The sequence below is a fragment of the Mandrillus leucophaeus genome, unplaced genomic scaffold (genome assembly GCF_000951045.1).
Source record: "Mandrillus leucophaeus isolate KB7577 unplaced genomic scaffold, Mleu.le_1.0 Scaffold209, whole genome shotgun sequence".
Taxonomy (NCBI): domain Eukaryota; kingdom Metazoa; phylum Chordata; class Mammalia; order Primates; family Cercopithecidae; genus Mandrillus; species Mandrillus leucophaeus.
In genome coordinates this window covers 131,090-138,385 of record NW_012102132.1, presented here as the reverse complement: position 1 = coordinate 138,385, position 7,296 = coordinate 131,090, and the positions used below count along the sequence as shown (strand labels likewise).

General features: G+C 43.3%; 2 pseudogenes; one reads left to right on the top strand and one right to left on the bottom strand.

Moving 5' to 3' along the window:
- Positions 1-143: 143 nt before the first annotated feature.
- Positions 144-686, top strand: LOC105539772 (annotated as a pseudogene).
- Positions 687-5,699: 5,013 nt separating this feature from the next.
- Positions 5,700-6,544, bottom strand: LOC105539771 (annotated as a pseudogene).
- Positions 6,545-7,296: the final 752 nt, after the last annotated feature.

The window sequence follows — 7,296 nt, the reverse complement described above, 5'->3', positions numbered from 1 at the left end:
CCCCGCCTCTCCGCATGCTGCCTCTCCCCACCCTCTAACCCTGCATCTCCACTCACAACTTCCGTGACTATTTGCTCAACTATCTCTCGCTTCTGGGACCAGCTAACAAGCTTTTGTGGTTAGCTCCTGGTTGCCCGCCAACCATGAGCACCCAGAACCGCCAAAAGTATACCGCTGGGGTGGAGGCCGCTATTGACCGCCTGATCAACATGCATCTGCAGGCCTCCTACACTTACCTCTCTCTGAGCTTCTATTTCGAAGGCGACGACGTGGCTCTCAAGGGCGTGGGCCACTTCTTTCGCAAGTTGGCTGAAGAGAGATGCGAGAGCGCCAAGCATCTTTTGATGCAGAACGAGCGCAGCAGCTGCGGCCTCTTCCAAGGTGAGCAGAAGCTGCTCCGAGATGAGTGGAGTGGCAGTCTGGCCGCCATGGAAGCCGCCCTGGCCCTGGAGAACCCGAACCAGCCCTTTTTGGATCTACATGCCCTGAGTTCTGCCAACACAGACCCCAGTCTCTGTGATTTTCTGGAAAAGCACTTCCTAGACCGAGAGGTGAAACTCATCAAGAAGATGGGCGACTACTTGACCAACCGCCGCAGGCTGGCCAGCCCTCAGGCCAGGCTGGCGGAGTATCTCTTCAGAAGGCTCAAGGATGACTGGGAGCTTCCAGAGCCCAGCAACTTTTGAGGTGCCCCTCTGCATTCTTCTGGCTTCCGGATTTCGGCCTGAGCTTCTCAACATCCAGAAGTACTCACCAAGCCATGGACCACATGGAAACAATAAAAGGTTCTTTTTGCAAAATTAAAAAAAAAAAAAAAATGCTAGGCTGAGAGGGAAAAAAAATGTTTGCAGAATAGCATGAAGGATCTGCAGTCCGTTTAATGCTCTACAGTTTTTAAGAAATTGTTCTTTTGTGAGTCACGTGTGTATTTTAAGGATTGATAAAACTGCATTTTGTCTGTCAAGAAAAATACAGTTTCTTATTCACAAAATGTTGCATACAGTTTTAGTGGTTTAATAATTTCTCTGGGCCGGGCGTGGTGGCTCAAGCCTGTAATCCCAGCACTTTGGGAGGCCGAGACGGGCGGATCACGAGGTCAGGAGATCGAGACCATCCTGGCTAACCCGGTGAAACTCCGTCTCTACTAAAAAATACAAAAAACTAGCCGGGCGAGGTGGCGGGCGCCTGTAGTCCCAGCTACTCGGGAGGCTGAGGCAGGAGAATGGCGTGATCCCAGGAGGCGGAGCTTGCAGTGAGCTGAGATCCGGCCACTGCACTCCAGCTTGGGCGACAGAGCGAGATTCTGTCTCAAAAAAAAAAAAAAAAAAAATTATTTCTCTGAGGCCATTCTGGGTACTGGATTGTTCTGTTATTCTTGGTTTTGCCCAGCAGAGCAGAGAGGCGAGTATCTAGAATATATCATATTGTATCTACCCCAAACCCCTAAACTCATGATAAAATTCCTTTTCCTGATTTTTCAAGTTAATGCGATGCCATCTGCCTTTTCAGAGAAATGCAGTAAGAGCCCTGTGAAATTCATCTTTGCATCTCCCATTTGGTTGCTACAGAGAACACTGGCTGTTACATCACATGCTGACCTCTTTATGAAGCCTCTCAAGAGAAATTTCGTTCTGGTCTTAGTGTTAGGAATACCAGTGCTTCACTTGGATAATTGGTTTGTTTTTGTTTCACAGACACTGTAAGTGATGTAACTAATTAAGTTTCCTTTTCTAGACTGCCTGCTAGAAAGCTTAGAGACAAATTTGTAGTCTACCCAGAGTGAATGAGTAGAATTGTATAAGCATTTTAGTATGAGCTTCATTCTTGTCCCATTTGTTATTTATTTCTTGGTGTATGTTATGGATCCTTTGAAGCCACCTTAAACCCTCTCTGGAACAAGGCTGTGTTTAAGTAGATAAATAAAGTAAATTTTTAAAATGCAGATTTAAAAAAATGGCTCTGTGGTTCATTTTAGAGAAAAGGGAAGACAATTTTAAGGAACACTAAGAGAGCCAAAGCGATTAGAATGGAGGTGGGTCAGATGGAGGTTAAATTACAGAAGCCAAGAGAGGAGAAGCACCAGAGTAGCATTTTATTTAAAATGTATTTCATTTTTCTGGCCAGTTATTTCCTCCTAAATCCATACATTTGTATCCCACAGATAGTAATAGGTGTGTAATGTTTTCTTTGCACTTTGAAAAGCTGGAGTTACAACTTTTCCTCAAACCTCAAAAGTGAGAAAAAAAATTAATTATTTTCCTACAGTTCCTTTGCTTCCTGAAGCAGGAAGACCAGAGGCATGCTATCCTTTCTTTTATCATGGAAGGGTTAGAGTCATAGGAAGAATATTTTGCAGAGATTGGGACAACTATTTTGCTTAGTTAAGGAGAAAACTGTATCTTCCTGTTTTCATGCAAAATATTTTGATAATAAAAAAGAATATACTGGCAACTGTTTCCCTAGAGAAAGTTTTTTTCATTTGTTGGTTGTTGGCAGTAAGAGATATACAGAAGCAGTTAACAATTGTCTTCAGATTTGGATTAAAAACTCATATCTCTGTACTTAAAATATGTACTTAAAGTTATTTTCAAATTAGCACACAAATAAAAACACATAAATCTGACTGAGAAAAAAAATCACCTAGCCCTATGAGACCAATTGAAAGGCTGTAATTTGAGGTAAAATGTTTGTAAAGAAGGATGAGAAAATTTATTTCCAAATAATACACAGTATTTGTCAAACCATTGACAAATATGTCAACTTGACATTTTTTAATGTCAAGAATGGGGCTGTAGAATAAAGCTTTATTAAAGTCTCCCAAGTAGGCTAAACTGTTCTTTGGTCATCAAATAGTTCTTGGAAAACACTTACTTCCTAATGACTTAAGGTTCTCAGCAAATTTATTTGTGGAAGATGGGAATTTGATGACATTAAATTTCAAGAGATTAATTTGGAAACAAGTCCCACAGTGATTTCCTCTATAGATAAACAGTGTGTGTGTATGTGTGTGTGTGTGTGTGTGTGTGTGTGTGTGTGTACTTGCACAGAGAATTATAATAATTCTCGTATGACCAAGTTCCTTATACCAGCCTTCAAGATTCTTCTTGGTCTACCCTGTATAATTTATTAATAACTTTTAAATTGAATTTTCTATTACTTTCCCATTGTTGAAGTTTTGGGGGTGCCAATTACTCATCCTTCCTTTCATCCAAGAAGCCAGACTGGAATCAAGATAGCTTTGCTGATGGTAAAGCCAAATTGGAGAATGTGTGAGGGCTTCCTACTGCCACCCCCTGAATTAAACAAACCTCACGGAGACTCAGGGGAATGCTGGCAGCCCAAGGGAAGTGGGGAGGGCTTGGCAGGCCCATTGCCTTGTCATTGCAGTGCCCCCGTGCCCTGACTAATAAGCACCAATAGTCACTGGGCTCTGAGAGTTCTTCATATTCACCCTACTACTTCTCATGGATTAGAAGTGTGATAAAGGTCTCCTGCAAATGACTGCAAGATCTCTCTGCTGTAGACAAACTTCTCAGTTTGCTGGTCCCAGGACGTGTAAAGTTCCTTTGATTTCCCTCACCTGGAATGCTTTTCATAGCCTGCTTCATTAAATCAAACCCAGCCTGCTTTTCAGCCTAGTTCCAATCTGCCTTCTGTGAAATTTTCCCTGACCAACTCAACCCAGTCATCTGGCATGGATTCACCTTGTTTGTTTGTTTGTTTGTTTGTTTTGTTCTCCAAATATTTATTGAGGTCCTACTATATACAAGACAATGTACTTGAAATAATGCTGTTAACAAAACAAAGAAGCTCCTTAACCTAAGGAACATACAGTCTAGTGTTAAAGGCAAATACTAACCAGATAATTCCACAAATAAGCTATCATGAACTATGGTGAATTCTGTGAAAGAAAAGTTATGGGTACCATGAAAAGACCCCATCTGGGGGCCTGATATGGTCTCAAGACAATAGGCGAGGTCTCCATGGAAGAGACTTTGAGTTACATTCTGAAGGATGAATAAGAGTTATGTACACAAGGGGTGGGGGTGGAGGAAGGATGGTGAGGAGCTGTCCAAGCAGAAGTAGCAGCATGTGCAAAGACCCCCAGGTAGGAGAGGGCACAGTGCATCTGAGGACCTGAAAGAAGACCAGAGTGGCTGACAGCAGAGAGCAAACAGGAGAGGGGCTTGAGATGAGGTGGGAGAAGCTGTAGGTAAGGACTTTGGCCTTTATCCTAAGAGAAGTAGTGAGCTATTGGAGGTTTCTGAGCAGGGAACTGATATGATAAGATTTGCACTTTATAATCACTCAGAGTGCTCTGTGGAGAATGAACTAGAGAGGGCCGGAGAGGAAGTGGAAAGACTAACATGGAAGATAAAGGTATAGGGAGAGGAATAGAGAGAAAATAAGAGAATGGGAGCATGTAGCCCTATGTTGGTTGAGAGGTAGTACAGTAGAGCATAAAAACAGTGGCTCTGAAACCAAACTGCCCAGCTTTGTGCCCTGGCTTTGCCACGTACTGTCTGACCTTAAGCAGATTACCTAAGTGTTCTCAGTTTCCTGATCTGCAAAACAGGGATAATACCTGTCTACTTCTTAGGTTATGTGAGGGTCAAATGATGAATATATATTTAAAAACTTAGAACAGTGCCCAGCACACAGTAACTTCTTATTAAATGGTGTGGCTACTCTGTTAAACACAAATTATGCCTAGAACCACAGAATGGTTTTTCTCACTAACCAAAACAAAAACAAAATATTCTTCTGCTTGATGATGCGCATTCAAACTGTTTTATTTATGTATTTGTTAACTTATTAATTTCTTAGAGATGAAGTCTCACTATGTTTCCCAGGCTACATGCAAACTCCTGGGCTCAAGCGATCCTCCTGTCTCAGCCTCCCAAGCAGCTGGGACTACAGGAATGTGCACCATACCTATGCTCAAACTTTTTAAATAACAGTGATATTGCAGGAGAGTCCACAAAATGGACAAGAATGGCCTTGAAGGAAATACAGATCTCAGAAGGGTATTTTTAACAGAAATGCCCTTGAAGGAAGCACATGTCATTCCTGGGAAATTTATGGTTGGCTTCACCACCAGCCTGCTTTATTCATTGTGGCTCCCCCTCTTTGCCCTTCTTAAGCCATTGCTCTGCCTGGTTTTAAGCACAGACTCAGTCAACACTGGGTTCTGAATATTTTCTTGGGGACAAGGAAGTCCATGCATCAACCATAGGCTTCATTCCAGGACTGGCCCCCTGATATTTCATGTCTTGTAGTTTGTCAGGCCACTAAGAGGTAAGAACAATGCCTATAAGCCAATAACCCAGCCTGATGTTCTGGAATTAGGTCACAATGAGGGATACTTGGACTACTATGTGCCAAACACCTGTTCTAAGCCATTCTCAACATTCCTGACTATAGATGCAACCTCCTAGTGATTCTGGTTTTACATCTATGGGACTGTGTGATCACGAGCGAAAAAGCTCTTCTGTATCTGAAGACCAGGGTAGCCTATAAACCTAGAACTAGCTCAGGACAAAGGAGAGATCTCACCAGCCCAAAGAAAGCACCAGAAGGTCAAATAGCTGGGAAAACCTGGGCAGGGGAGGGCCTCTCCAGAAAAAGTAGGCTGCCGGACCACACGGCCACAGAGACACAAGACACAATGAGAAAACAGACAAGCGCCCTACTCAAGATCACAAGGACAACAGTTTTTCACTGAGAACTGGGGTAGGAGTAGGAAAATTGGCAGTAGGCCAGTTGTCCCTAGAATAAATCAGGTAAATTGTGCTCCTGAGAGGGCAGAGCTGGTGGTGCTGTTCTTCAGGGCAGTACAGCCTCTTTCTGTCACACCTTACTTGGCCAGGGCCAAGTTTGTAGACTACAGCTGCTGGGTCTCCTGGCAGATGTTCTGCTCCACTGTGCCACACTCAGCTACGAATGCCTGAACTTTTTTTTTTTAACTAAACCTTTCCTTTTTGATCTATTGTCTTTCAAATTTTCTGGCAGGATCAGTGTGTCGATCTCTTCCAAGATCTTCATAAACTGTTTGGTTGTGGCTTTTCCTCTCCTATCAAGTTTGCAGAGAGCTTCAGTTTGCAAATCCTTGGCCAGAAAACCTTGCTGGAGTCCAGTAAGCTGTTTATTCAACTCTTACAATTCGTCAAGTTTCTTCTCCACAGGCTTCACCAACTCTTTCAATTTCTTCAGTTCAACCTCTTCCTCTGGACTGTTCTTTTTCCCAATTAACATGACTTGGCAACCATTTTGTATTCCACATGCTGACAAAGGTATCTCCATTTCCTTCAGAGATGTTCCCTTAATTATGAGTTTCTGAAAAGACAGTGGAACCTCTGTGGTCTCTCCAACAACCTGGGTTAGGTCTTGGGCAATTGGTTCACTGCTGGACCTGCTGCAGGGTAACGTGAAGGTCATGCTTCTCATTGCTCGGAGTGACGGTCATGCTGAGCTCGGCTGCCACCATTTCCTCCTTGGTCACCTTCTCGCTCCAGGCTGAGTGGGGGTGGATTTTTTTGTTCATCTGCAGTGAGCTTGGCCAGGGGGTCCAGGGTCTCTGACTGGTGAGATTCCTGGCCTAGCCAGGAGCCCAACCACTTCCAGTCTGGATTCATCTTCTTCTCTTAGTTCTTTTATGACTCCCACTAGACTGTAGGCAAATGGAAGCTGGAAGGCAGGTAGCACAGTGGTTGAGCAGTGGGCTCTGGGCCAGACGACCTGTGGTTAACTCCTGCCTCCATTCTAACTCACCTTGGCCCAGTCCCTTCACCTTTCTCAGCCCCAGCTTATTCATCTGAAAAACCGGACATATATGCTCATAATCATAACACTACCCAACTCGTAGATCGTAGTGATGATTAAATGAGATAAACCATGAAAAGCCCTTAAGCTATGGCCCAGCACATGCTAAATGCACAATAGATGTTAGTTACTTTTATCAACTGTGTCCGAGCTATGCTAGTAACATCGCAAGCTTGCTTCTCAGTTTCAGTAAAGCAGATAACTTTAGATTCTAGAATCTCCTTTAATGAGCATTCCTCCCTCTAAATCGCTCCTATAGGAATAGGAAGTAAAGTGTAGGAATTTGCTCATTTTTCGATGTGATGTTCAGTGAGTAGGAGTGGAGAAAAAGAAAATGAAGGTGGACCACTCTCTCCTCAACCAAATAAGTAGAGCCAGCTTATTTAGGCCCTGAGCTTGTTTTAATCACCATACTGCTAAAAAGCAGCCATGGCAGCATTCTAACCTCTTTCTCAGGAAGGACAAGCTGCACAA